Below are 14,067 nucleotides of genomic sequence, written 5' to 3' on the forward strand. Positions count from 1 at the left end.
TAGCAAACTTCTGCCCTCTGGGGATCCTCCATTGTGCTGTAAGCCTGTATTTAAGGTTTCCTCCCTCCTTCAATAAATGGCATTCGGCATTCTGCTGGGGCAAATGACCCGCTGTTTCTTTTTTTATTTTATTTTATAATTTAATTTAATTTTACATATCAGCCACTGATTCCCTTTTTCTCCCACCCCACCCCCGCCTTCCCCCCAACCCACCCCCTGTTCCCATCTCCTCCAGGGCAAAGAGTCCCCTGAGGATTGAGTTCAACCTGGTAGATTCAGTCCAGGCAGGTCCAGTCCCCTCCTCCCAGGCTGAGCCAAGTGTCCCTGTATAAGCCCCAGGATTCAAACAGCCAACTCATGCACTGAGTACAGTACCTGGTCCCACTGCCTGGATGCCTCCCAAACAGATCAAGCTAATCAACTGTCTCACTTATCCAGAAGGCCTGATCCTGTTGGGGGCTCCTCAGCTATTGGTTCATAGTTCATGTGTTTCCATTTATTTGCCTATTTGTGCCTGTGCTTTATCCAACCTTGGTCTCAACAATTCTCGCTCATACAAACCCTCCTCTTTCTCGACAATTGGACTCCTGGATCTCCACCTGGGGCCTGGCAGTGGATCTCTGCATCCGTTTCTCTCAGTCATTGGATGGGGTTTCTAGCACAACAATTAGGGTGTTTGGCCATCTTATCACCAGAGTAGGTCAGTTGGGGCTGTCTCTCGACCATTGCCAGTAGTCTATTGTGGGGGTATCTGTTTCTTGTCTCTATTTTTTAATCCACAGCCCCTCGCTGGGACATGGTGAGCAGGTAGTGGTAGTGCGGGCACTACCACAACAATTATTTCCTTCTTGGGTTTCTGAGAGAGTTGAAGATTAGTTATAGCTATAGTTAGTTGAAGATTAGATAGTTATAGTTTTCCTTGTTAAGGATTTCAGAAAAGAAACTCACTAAAGACATGTAAGTGTATAAATTTGAAAGACGTTATAAAATAGTACTCTGTTAGTAATATAAGTTAGGATAGAAAGTGAATCAGGTACATTTTGGACTTACCAAAACAGTATAGATAATGAATACTTTCTCTGAGTTTTTCAAATGCATCAAAAAGACATTGTTTATGTATTTATTGCTTGTATATATTGTATATAGTTATTGTATTTATTGTATATAGTTTTTCTTATATTAGTTACATCTTTTTTTCCTTTTTTCTTTTTATTAGAGTAGAAGGGGGAAATATGGTGATATTTTATTTGTGCTGAAATGTGATTTCATTTTTATGTTAATAAATAAAGTTGCCTGGGGATCAGAGCTAAAAGCAAGCCATTTAGCAGAAGTCTGGCAGTGATGTCACATGCCTTTAATCTGATCACATGGCAGGCAGTGTCTCTGTGTGTTCAAGGACACAGCCAAAAGGTCACCCTAACCTTTCATCCCAGTACGAACCATAGAGAGTTGGAGATCTGTATACACAGGCACTGACGAGGAAATCATGTGGTTGGGTTTAGAGCCAATGAGAAGGTAGAATAGAAAGGCAATAAAAAGACAGGTCACAAAGGAGAAGGTCTCTCTCTCAGGGGAAGGACAGCAGTGAGTGGTAAGCTAAAGGCTATTCTCTGTGCTCTGATCTCTTGGGCTTTTCACTCTTCATTTGGTTCTGTGTTTCTTATTTAATAAGACTGTTTAGAATTTCATCTACAGTTTACTACAATTAAAACATTTGACACTAGCCGGGCGGTGGTGGCGCACGCCTTTAATCCCAGCACTTGGGAGGCAGAGACAGGCGGATCTCTGTGAGTTCGAGGCCAGCCTGGTCTACAGAGGAGATCCAGGAAAGGCGCAAAGCTACACAGAGAAACCCTGTCTCGAAAAACCAAAAAAAAAAAAAAAATTGACACTTTGGTATCTCTTTATGCCTTTGGAAATCACCTCTCCTATCCTTATCACTATACTTAAGAGACTCAATATTGATTGTGGGTTGGATCCATTCTTCTATGTGTGCTAATCTGACCACTAAAGGTGCAATTATCTTTTTGCACTCTAAATTAGCATTTTCAAAAGCCAAAGATTGGATTGGTACTCATTTAACTTCTTGATCTGATACTGCTGTTTACAGCTCTAGTCAATCTATGCAAAAAGTCAGTAAAGAGTGCTTTGAGCCACGTATGACCTTAGTATATAACTCAGTTGTTTTTCCTGGTTCTGGAACCTTATTCCATGAATTTAAGGCTGCCATACAGCATATGGACAAGTTATGCTCATCGAAGGTAGCTTGTTTATTTATACCCCAAAACCTTTAATCTTACTCTGCTGTTCAAGGGCCTTAGCTTTTTCTCTAACTACCTGGGACATATTCATGTTTAGCTATATTTACTGTTACTCTGGCAAGTCATATCATATCTTTTATAAAATGGTTTCATAACAGTGCCAAGAATGAGAAAGTTATTGAAATGATGCAGACTTTGCAAAGTGGTAATGAGAAATCAGCCCAAAAGGTTTATTCCATTAAAAACTGATGACTATAATCTAATACTGTTGAAATTAATTGATTCCAGTTGTTTGGAATTATTTTATTTCTTGAGGACATTTAACATCTGTCTCACATATGGTGAATGCATACCATAGGTAGCTATTGCTTCCTTAATGTCTTCTAAATCTCTCATATGTATAGACTCCCATTCACAAACTGCATATCCTTCAGGATAATTGACATTTGCTGGCTTTTCACAAACAGTAACAGCAGGTGAATTCACAACTTTAGGCAAGTCATCTCTGACTCTGTAAGGTACTGGATAGGATCATTCCCTTTTAACCTTTTTCATCTGTGCCTTAATACTCTTTTTTATCAATTTTAACAACATCTACTGTAGCAGGGTCCTTGCTGTTGTTCCCTTTGGGGGCGGGGGCCAAGTAGGCACAGAGTCAAATCACACAGACTCCAGGGAATGCGGAAACAACAAGTTCAGTTTATTCAGGAAGAGGCGAGCCTTATATACCCTCCACCCCACCCTCGGGGGAGGTCTGATGAATATGCATCTGCTGGTGTGACATGGCTGTTTCTCATTGGTCCAGGTCATCTCCAGATCATGTTTCAGCTGCTGTTGCTAAGACCTTCAGGCAGACCCAGCCTGGCTCTCAGAAAGTATCTTTTTTACTTGTTTGGGCCATCTGGCCCTCAAGCCCATTAGGGATGAGTCATCTCACAATCTACTAAGGCTTGAAATCAATTTGACACTGCTTTTTGTAGGGTCTAAACCTCCTGAACAGTAAATTATTCCAACAATTTCATTAGATCAATCACTTCCTTTTTATCATCACTCACATATGATTCTAAAGATTTCATTTTATCCATCCTTAGAGATTATCTGTATGGCATGCAAATTGCCTTCCAAACGCATGGTTCTATCAGCAAATTTTTCATTTCCATGTTCCATGGAATGAATTTTATCTGGCAATTTATCATTATCATTTTTAATGGAATGAACCTTTTGGGCTGATTTCACATTACCACTTTGCAAAGTCTGCATCATTTCAATAACTTTCTCATTCTTGACACTGTTATGAAATCATTTTTTAAAAGATATGGTATGAATTGCCAGGGTAACAGTAAATATAGCTAAACATGAATATGTCCCAGGTAGTTTGTCTGTCTCACCTAAGATTCCATCCATAGCAGAAACCAAAAGATTTTAAAATTCCTGAATGGTCATATTATCTGCCATTGATACAGAAGAAGTTTACACACTGTAAAAAAATATATTTATTTATAAAGTATGAAGTTATCAAGTAATTTACCTCAGATAAAATCCTCAGGAGATCATCCTTGGTGTCCTATGTGTCCTAGGCTCTTAATTAATTAGGGAGATATGGATGGCTGTTTTGCCTGGTGATTTTAGGATGTACTGATGATGTTTGGCTAGCAGATGTCACAAGTGTAGAGTCAAAGCAGGTCCTGGAATGCTACTCTGATTTGGCACTCTAACTTGGTGAGGTTGGCTGAACTACGAGTTCTGAGCAAAAGTTAAACAATATACTGAACAGATTTGGTTAGAGAGAGAGAGAATGAGAGGGGAGAGACAGCTAAGAGCTGAATGGATGAGTCATCTGGGAAGGATGCCACATGCAGAAGCTGGGAGCTCCAGCCAGGCGGATCTGAGGCTGGAAGCATGGAGCTACCTTTCTCAGAATCCACTGCTCAACCCACCTACTGTGCATGTTTCTGGCAGCAGCTGCAGGTCACAGAGAACATGCAAAGGGAAAATAGTTGATGGGGAGTGCACCACTCAGCAGGCAGCCAGATGTGACTTTCAAAACCCTGGGTTTCGGAATTGCAGGTAGAAAACTCCTGCTAGGAGTAGGCTAGGTAGAATGTATGCATCAACTGTGCGGCGCGCCCCGACCAGCGGGGAAGCAAGACACGACTCCAAGATTCTTCCTCTATCACGGTTTTATTGAACGCTGCTCGGTTATGGCTTCTCGGGAGAGCTGGTACGGGAGGAGGGCCCCGGGCGCCGGGGCAAGCTGGCTTATATGCAGGTTCTGGGGGCGGAGCTTGGGCGGTAAGCTGATTGGTCAGTACTATCGGGCGGGAGAGCGACACGTTAGCATTCGGGATAAACAGGAAACCAGCGCCATCTTGTAATGGCGTTTGAGCCAGCGGACTGCTGCAGTTCCCCCTTTTTGTTTTTGGCAACCCAGAGCTAGGAGTCTCCTCATGATGAGCTTCCTGCTCGATGGGCGAGTGCTGAGTAGGAGGAACAATGATACTCTCAAAACGGGTGCAATGAGCATAGCTCTCCGTGTGCAGGAGCAGTATCATAGGCTTCCTAATCGGGTGCAATGGGCAGAGCCCTCCGAGTGCAAGGACAGCCTACAGTTCCCTCAGCTGGGCCAACCAGATACTTGGGGAACCGCCAGCATCCAGGGCGGCCATAGCATAAGTGTACGCTCTGTACGATTGCGCTTTATCAACCTACAGAGGATCCAACCCAGTATGACTAGACCAATCAAGCCCACTGTTCCCATCGCCCACACCCCAGCCCATTCCTTCACATAAGATGCAGCTGTGACCAAAAAATCAGTAAATTCTCCCAAGGTGGTCAAATGAGCACGCGTCTGATTTAGGGCAGCAATAGAGGCGGTGAAATTCAATTGTAACATTTCAAATTCTCTCTCATATCCCAGGGGTACCCTGCCAGACTTTTGTTGTTATATGCCTGAAACAGGGATCCTAACTTATTCTTGGCTGGTTTAAAAGGTTTACTGTTTAAGCACTGTTTTTGAACTGGAAAATAAAATCAGTGCTATTATAGCTTGAAGTTTGATAGGTGGTAGGATAACAAACTTCATCCTCCAGCCTGCAGATGGTGGAATGAAATTGTGGAAAGAGAGTATCCGTTAAAAACACAGGAGCGGGCACAGGCCAGGCTCGAAGGAAAGCCCAGAATATGTCATCCTGAGTCCAGGCCAGATTCAGGGAGAGGCTGATCGTCAGGAAGGTCAGCATCATCTTCTCCATCTTCCTCATGTTGTTGTACCCCTCGTGTTAGTCTTGTCGGCACCCAAATCGGGTCTCTTGCATTCTGTGGGAAAACACAAAGAGATCCCCTTGACCTACGTAATACGGGGTCAGGGCCCATCCATTTATTTGTTAGCACATCCTTTCATAACACCATCTCCCGAAGGACTGGTGTTGCGCCCACATGGCGATCAGCAGAGGTCTTAGATGCTTCATCCAAAGTTAAAAAATTAAGAGTGAAAAGAGCCAAGGAGAGGCGCTCGCCAGGGGTGCGCCCTATTCCCCCCTTTTGTTTTTGAAGCAGTTCTTTAATAGTACGATTTGCACGTTCCACTATGCCTTGTCCCTGTGGATTATAAGGGAGGCCAGTGGAGTGTTGAACATCCATTGTTGCACAAAAGGAATGGAATGAGGAAGAAGTGTAAGCCGGACCATTATCCGTTCTCAAGAACAAAGGCTTACCCCAGCTGGCCCATGCAGCTAGACAATGGGCAATGACATGGCGTGTCGTTTCACCAGTCATGGCAGTGGCAAAAATAATGCCAGAAAAGGTATCCACTGAAACGTGAACATATTTTTGTTTCCCAAACTCTGAGATGTGGGTAACATCCATTTGCCACGAGGCTAGGGGTTTCAGCCCTTTGGGGAGAACTCCTATATGCGGTGGATGGTGAAAGGCAACACATTGTTGGCATTTTTTGACAATCTTACGAGCTTGTTCCCTGGAGATATTGAACTTCAGGCGCAAGGTGTTAGCAGATACATGAAAATTATCATGGAACTTTTGTGCCTGTTCACAAGGTGTACTCATAATCCAAGCAGCTATGGCTATGCGGGTGGCCTCATCTGCCAACGTATTCCCGGCTGACATTGGCCCTGGAAGCCCGCTATGTGCTCGAATATGAGTCACATAAAAAGGTTGAGAGCGAAGTAACATCAAGGCTTGAATCTGTCTTAATACCGGCGCCACCATACTAGAAGGTTGTATATAGGCAGCAATTTCCAAATTTTTAAGTAAATTGACAACATATAGGGAATCAGAGACCAAATTAAAAGAAATATTAGAATATTTCTCAAAAACCTTTTGTATAATAAGACATTCTGCTACCTGAGGGGAGGTGGTAGGAAACTGGAAACTGTAGGTCTGACCATCGATGGACATGGCACCCTTGCCGGTCTTTGAGCCATCAGTATAAATTACAGGGGCATTCATGATGGGATTTTGAGATGTGATTCGAGGAAAATAAACAGTATCCTCCGAGGCAAATGTTAACAGAGGATGTTTAGGGTAATGGTTATCAATATATCCTGCAAAACTAACCACAAGAATAGCCCACCATGAGGTCGCACCTGTTAAAATCTCAATTTGTTCTTTGGTGTAGGGCACTATCAATGTTGCTGGTGGCTCGCCGAAAAACTCAAGGCACCACTTTAGACCATTTAACGCCTGCCTTGCCACTAAATCGGGATAATAGTGGACATTTTTAGATCCCAATCCTTGTCCATGCAGCCACCAAAGAGGTCCATTCTGCCAAACCACTCCTAGAGGGACAACCTTTGTGGGGAGGATTACTAACTGGAATGACTGTGTATAGTCTAATCTCTTTAATTGAGCTGTTTTTAACGCTTCTTGTATCTTTTGGATAGAATTTTGAGCTTCCAATGTCAATTGTCGGGGAGAGGTCAAATCAGGATTACCTTCCAATATCTTATATAGGGGCATAAGGTCTCCTTTTGGAATTTTCAAATATCCCATTAGCCAATTAACATTTCCTAAAAATTTTTGAAAATCATTCAATGTATGAAGGCATGAAGTTTGTAAGGTAATATTCTGGGGCATAATCTCATCTGGGGAAATACGGGTACCAAGAAAATCAACAAGTATGCCCTTTTGTAACTTCTCAGGGCTAATATAAAGCTCTGCATTTGCTAAAGCTTTCAAAAGGCTTTGCAAGCATTCTTCGACTTGCTTAACCTTTTCTCCAGTTATAAGAAGATCATCCATATAGTGTATAATTTTCAAATTGGGAAACTGACTTCGAATAGGGTCAATGGCGCGGCCAACATAAAGTTGGCACATAGTCGGGCTATTAGCCATGCCTTGTGGTAAAACTCGCCATTGAAAGCGTTCATCAGGAGCTTCATGATTAACGGCTGGAACTGTAAAAGCAAATCTAGGTCTATCCTCTTCATGAATGGGAATAGAAAAAAAGCAATCCTTTATGTCTATTGTTATCACAGGCCATCCTTTTGGTAATGCTGTAAGCATAGGGAGACCTCGTTGTACGGGTCCCATAATAACCATCTGTGCATTTATGGAGCGTAGATCATGTAACAATCTCCATTTTCCTGATTTCTTTTTAATAATAAAGATGGGAGAATTCCACGGTGACGTGGAAGGCTCAATATGATGTAACTGAAGCTGCTCTGCAACTAATTGTTTTGCCGCTTGGAGCTTCTCTTTTGACAAGGGCCACTGAGGTGTCCAAACGGGTGTATCAACTTGCCAGGGTATCTTTAATGGTTGCTTATCCTCAGAGGCCCCTATGAAAAACCCAACCCTTCTCTATACCTATGGGATGACGGCTGAACTGGACTACTTCTTCCCTGAAGGTTCCTTCCCAACCCCTTTCCTGGAAAATATCCCTGTTTCCTCATGATAGCTTGTGATGCAGGGGAATACTCATTGGTAAGCTGCAAATGCATCTGTTGTTGCACATCCCGTCCCCATAGATTAACGGGGAGTGATACAACGAAAGGTTGGAACTTTCCTTCTTGTTCTTCTGAGCGCCAAGTAAGCTCCTTAGCGCTCATGCTAGGTGTTTCTTGGTATCCTAAGCCTTGAAGGGACTGGGAGGCGATAGTAAGTGGCCACTTTGAGGGCCACTCTTCCTGTCTTATGACACTCCGGTCAGCTCCTGTATCCAATAATCCAAGGAATCGCCTTCCCTCTATTATTAATTCTAACGTAGGTCTCTGATCCAAACCCATGGCAAGCATGAAGGCATTTTTCCCTGTAGATCCAAACCCATTAAGGCCTCGTTCCCTATCAGAAGCTGGAAATCTAGAATGATGAGAGGGGAGAACCAACATCTGAGCTATGCGGTCTCCTGGAGCAATTGAAAACAATCCCTTGGGAGACCAGCACATAATCTTGATTTTCCCCTGGTAATCAGGGTCAATAACACCTGGCAAAACCATCAATCCTCTAATGGAACTACCTGATCTCCCAATTATAAGGCCCACCTCATTTTTATTTAATGGATTCATAAGATCAGTATCAATGGCCTGCACCCCCATAAAAGGAGTCAGTACCATTGAGGAGGCGGCACACAAGTCCAACCCTGCGGCTGCTGACGTGGCTCTTTGCCCTGATTGGAGGGAGGCGGGGGGAATTCCCCCGATGCCTCGTTCTGAATAGCCCCGAACACTTTCGGGCCCCGGGGTCGCGGGCCCCGTGATCCGTTTTTTGAGACCGCAGGGAACATCGGCTGGAGGGGCTGCCCATTAACATCTTTCACTGATCTACATTCATTTGCCCAATGTTTTCCCTTTTTGCATCGGGGACAGGTGCCTGGCATCCTCTGTTGGTTTCCTCCTGAAGGAGACCGACACTCTTTCTTTAGATGTCCTGGCTTTCCGCAATTATAACATTTTCCTTTAGAGCCACTTCCTCGGTTGACAGCTGTCATAACTGCTGCAGCGAGGCCAGCATTGGTGAGAGGGCCCCCTATCTCCCTACATGCTTTCAACCAAGCCTCAAGCCCCTTCTGTTTCCAGGGCGTGATAGCCCGTCTGCACTCCTTTGTACATTGTTCATAAATAAGTTGCTGCGTTAAGGGGAGAGCTGTTTCCATATCCCCAAAAATTTTTCCCGCAGCATCAAGCATCCGGGCTACGAAATCAGCAAAAGGCTCATTTGGTCCTTGAATGATCTTAGTAAGGTTTCCACTCACTTCTCCTTTTCTGACCAGTTTTTTCCAGGCGGATACGTGTATCTCTTTCACTTGATTGTAAATTTCAATGGGGAAGTTTATCTGGTTATTTACCCATTGTCCTTGACCCAACAACATATCCGCCGTCCAGGCTGGCTGGCCATTTTGTGCATTACGCCGGGCCTGAATTTGGGCATGGTCTGTGACCAGAGACCTCCATTCTAGATAAGTACCAGGGGGTAAAGCTGCCCTTCCAACTTCCTGATAGTCTGCCGGAGTCAAAACATCCTTAGCTATTCTGTCTAAAATAGACAGAGGATAATGGGCAGTTGGGCCATAGGTCTGAACTGCTTGTACTAGATCTTTTAACATCTTGTAAGATACAGGCTCATGAGACCTGACCTGTGTGTTTGGGTCTTCGAACACCGGGAAAGCATTTGCTAGTTTAGTCCAGGTTTTGGGAGGAATGCGATGACTTCCTGCGCAGCTTCCTGTACTCACTTGTGAGTTAGGAGCGAAGGGCGGTGGTCGTGATAGCTCGGCTCCGGGCCCTGGGCCATAGCCTTCACGCTCATACCCCGCAGCCTCCCTTTCTAGGTCTATCTCATCCTCAGTATCTAACTCTGAGTCAGAATCAGACAAATTAATAGCGGCCAGCTCCGACCATAGGTACGCTGGTGCTGAAGGTTCCCTTTCTGTATGTTGTAATTTTTGTTTTTTCTTTTCTCTTTTATTTTCTTTATGTTTAGAATTTTCTTTGCTAGCTTCTGTTTCCTTACCGGTTTCGGACTGACTATCCTGCCATTCTGCCATAGCCTTTCTCCCCTTTGCTACTGCTTCCTGTGCCTTTTCCTCATCCAGACAAGATTTCACCAATCTCCAAAAAGGCAAGGTGGCTCTTCCTAGATCTTGTTTGTGTTTTTCTAAATCTTTTCCTAGCTTTTCCCAGGAACTCATCGTGAGATCACCGGATACCGCGAACCATGGCGCATGTTGATCTATCTCTTTAAGCGCCCTTTTTATAGAACCGGAGGAAACATTAATATCCCTTGCACCCAGTAATTCCTTCACAGGTTTGACAAAAAACTCAATATGTGAGTCAAAGTTCCCCATCTTTGAAACTGATTTATCTACACCGGGTTTACTCAAAGAAAACAACGAGCTAACGAAAGACTATCTTATCTCCGGCAGTCCCCACTAAGGAGCTTTACTTTCGTTTCGCTCGCAGCAACACAAACTTTACTTTCGTTTCGCTCACAGCAACACAAACAAGTTTCCTCCGCGCGGTGGCAGCGCAGCCAAAAGCAGCACCCAATCACCAAGATAACCCACACAAAAATTATCAACGGGAAAAAGTCCAGCAAAAAGGCAAGATTGGTGTCATAGGCGTCAGTCATACCTTATGAGTACTCACCGTTCCCGTGTGAGGTTCTGAATCTTCGGCCCTCCTCCGAGTCGTTCGCAAGGTCCGAAGTTTCCCGGGTTTCGGCACCAGTTGCGGCGCGCCCCGACCAGCGGGGAAGCAAGACACGACTCCAAGATTCTTCCTCTATCACGGTTTTATTGAACGCTGCTCGGTTATGGCTTCTCGGGAGAGCTGGTACGGGAGGAGGGCCCCGGGCGCCGGGGCAAGCTGGCTTATATGCAGGTTCTGGGGGCGGAGCTTGGGCGGTAAGCTGATTGGTCAGTACTATCGGGCGGGAGAGCGACACGTTAGCATTCGGGATAAACAGGAAACCAGCGCCATCTTGTAATGGCGTTTGAGCCAGCGGACTGCTGCACAACTGGCTTTAGAATACATGCACACAAGGTACTGGAAGCTCGGGAGCTCTTAGATGCCTAGGATGGGATGCCTACAGGCACCTTGGAGAAGAGTGGAATTGTGCTTCACCATTGATGAAGTGCTGGCACAAGTAGGGCTGGTTGTGCACAAAATGGTGGTAGTGGTGGCTGGGGCCAGGCAAAACATGCTTGTACCAGGGCAGGATCTGCTGGGAGCTCAGCTGCATCCGCAGCTCAATGCACTGAGCGCTCAAGACTCTGGGACTAGTCTAAAGGTGCCTGCTGTGGGTTATTTCTGCCTGCTGATTGAAGTATGAAGCAACTCAGCAACTGTGGAAAATAGGCACCACAAGCTGCTATGAGTGGGGTGGAGTGGATCCAAGCTGGGCTCCACTTGAGCAGACATGTGGGCTGGGGCACGTAGTGGCACACAGCACTACTGTGTGCATGCCTGGGGAGAACAGGGGCACCCAACTGTGTGCTAGGAAGCCTTTCACATCCAAGAGAGGGCTCCAGATCTTCTCCCCCTTTCCTTTTAAGAGGTCATGTAGTCAGACAAGAATCATCTATCAACCAAGATAGCCCAAAGTCACGGGTGGAGCTAATTCCCACTACACCACATAGATATCACTACCAAGTTCTGCTCCCAGCTTGGGAATGGAGTCTGTTTCCTTTGCCTCAAAATGTATTAGCCTCTGTGTGCTGACCATTGAGAAACACTTCGCTAGGAAGTTTCTTTCCGGGGTCAGGGAGCTATTTCTGAAGCGTACTGAGGTTAGGTTATTTTCTTCTAATTGTATTGCATTTTCACAAGTTGGAGTATTTGCTGTGTTGTATATCCTTGAGGCTCCTTTCCTCTTGGCCCAGTACAGAGCAGAATGGTCTTAGCTGCAACATTTAACTTTTTCCAGTTCTTTTTCTGGACAAAATGCATAGTTTTTATATCTTTTTACCCACTTATCACTATTGTTTGACTGTAGAACTGGATAACAGTAGTAAATAATAACCCTGTCACAGCCTGAATGCTATCCTTCTGTGGTAGTTTGGATGAGAATGACCCTCATAGACTCATGTGTTTTCATACTTGGTCCTCAGTTGGTGGAATCATTTGAGAAGAATTAGGATGTATAGTCCTATTGAAGAGGTGTGTCACAGGGGGTGGACTTGAAGCATTAAGAACCATAGGCCATGCCCATTTTATTTTCTACCTACTGCTTGTGGTTAGAGATATGAGTTCTCAGTTGTTACACTTTCCATAATAGACTGGCTGGTTTTGTGTGTCAACTTGACTTAAGCCATCATCATCAGAGGAAGGAATTTCAGTTAATAAAATGCCTCAATGAGATCCCAGCTATAAGACATTTTCTCATTTAGTAATCAATGGTGAGGGCCCAGCTCATGGTGAGTGGTGCCATCCCTTGGGCTGCTAGTCCTGGGTTCTATAAAAAGATGGGCTGAGCAAGCCAGGGGAAGCAAGTTATTAAGCAGCTCCCTTCCTTGGCTTTGGCATCAAGTCCAGCCTTGAGGATCCTGCACTGTTTGAATTCCTGCCCCAACTTCTCTCAGTGATGAACAGCAATGCAGAAATGTAAGCCAAATAAACTCTTTCCTCCTCAACTTGTTTTTTTGGTCATGTGTTTTTGTCACATCAATAAAAGCCCTAACTAAGACAAGTTGGTAACAGGTGTGGAGTATTGTTGTGACAGACCTGACCATGTTTGTAGAAGGATTGTAGAGGGTTTTGGAACTTTGGACTAGGGTTCTGCTTATCTGGGGCTGAAGAATCAGGTATGATTAACAAGATACCAAAACTACTACAGCAAAACTTTATTTTGCTGGGATACTTGATGCTGGTTTGCTGGAGCTAAGAAATTAGTGGTGATTAAGGACAGATCAGCATCACTGAAGGAAACACTTCAAGGAAGTGTTTACTGAGAGCAAAGAAAAGCTACATTATAGAGGCAACCAAGGTTGTACCTCATGCTGGTAGTTGGAGATGGTAATGTATAAGAGTTACTGAAGTAATACTGGTTATGAAGGCATGAAGGGGTCATGGAAAGCAGCTGAGGCTTGACACTATGAAAGGCCAGGAGAGGCCTCTGGTGAAGGTGAAGCCTCAATAGCAGTTAAAGGCTCAGGATTGAATGGGTCATGAAAAGAATTTGTGGCCTGGCATAATGAAGAAAGCCTATGAGAGGCTATTGGTGAAAGTGCAGCCCTGTTGCAACAGAAGACTGCAGTATTTTTGCATATGCCAGTGCCATGGGGTAACCACCCAGAAGAGCAGCAGCACTGGAGTGGAGCCATCTGGAGCCTAGAAGACAAGCTGTGTGTGCTATAGAGGGTGGAGCCAGATAAATAACTCAAGCCCTTTGGAGGAACAGAACATTGTGAGTGAATCCCAGATAACTGGACATTACTTTTTTATACTGTTGGAGTTTGATTTTGTTTGATTCAGACTGTGATAGTACCCTGGTTCTTCCCTCTTGAAGATATTTAATTTTGATTTTTAAGGGAACACACAGATGAAAGCCTTGAACTGTTAAAAAAAGATTGGATATTTTAAAGAGACTGAAATTCTAAAGTATTTGAATTTGTAGACTGTGGGACTTTTAAAATTATTTGTGATTTTAATGTGAGATAAATAATAAAGGAAGGGATGTGGCTTAATAATGATGTGTTTTTGTTTCAAGTTAACAGTTGTACTGGCTATTTTTATGTGTCAACTTGACACAAGCTACAGTCATCAGAGGAAGGGGCCCCAGTTGAGGATATGCCTTCATGAGATCCAGCTGTATGGCATTTTCTCACTTAGTGTTCAACGAGGAGGGCTCAGCC

General features: G+C 44.3%; 1 long non-coding RNA gene across 1 annotated transcript; it reads right to left on the reverse strand.

Annotated features, from left to right (window-relative positions):
* Window positions 1–5,060: 5,060 nt before the first annotated feature.
* On the reverse strand, window positions 5,061–11,222 carry LOC131903295 (uncharacterized). The gene is made up of 2 exons (XR_009377491.1): window positions 10,862–11,222; window positions 5,061–5,576 (listed from the first exon to the last, which is right to left on the reverse strand). It is a non-coding gene; the product is annotated as an uncharacterized LOC131903295 (long non-coding RNA).
* Between the last annotated feature and the right edge of the window lie 2,845 nt (window positions 11,223–14,067).

The sequence above is a fragment of the Peromyscus eremicus genome, chromosome 2 (assembly GCF_949786415.1).
Source record: "Peromyscus eremicus chromosome 2, PerEre_H2_v1, whole genome shotgun sequence".
Lineage (NCBI taxonomy): Eukaryota > Metazoa > Chordata > Mammalia > Rodentia > Cricetidae > Peromyscus > Peromyscus eremicus.